Genomic DNA, 257 nt, shown 5'->3' with positions numbered 1-257 from the left:
CAGTTATAATGAGCATGCATAGAGACTGCTGTGGATGTCAGTTGTAGCAGGTATAACTGATTCCTGCTCATTCTCTTGTTAGTAACACCTTCAGTCATAGTAAGAAAAATAGCTAAATATATATTTTTTAAATCTATCTTTTTCTAAATAATTTTGTAAATAATGTATTTTGGGGTAAAAACCACATTAACTGCTTTGTCAAAAAAAAAGGATACTCGGAAAGTAACAGCTAGATTTGGAGGCTGAAACCACAAAGA

The sequence above is a fragment of the Anser anser genome (genome assembly GCF_964211835.1).
Source record: "Anser anser genome assembly, chromosome: 1".
NCBI classification, from domain to species: domain Eukaryota; kingdom Metazoa; phylum Chordata; class Aves; order Anseriformes; family Anatidae; genus Anser; species Anser anser.
The sequence above is the reverse complement of the archived record's forward strand: the minus strand, read 5'-3'. Positions refer to the sequence as shown.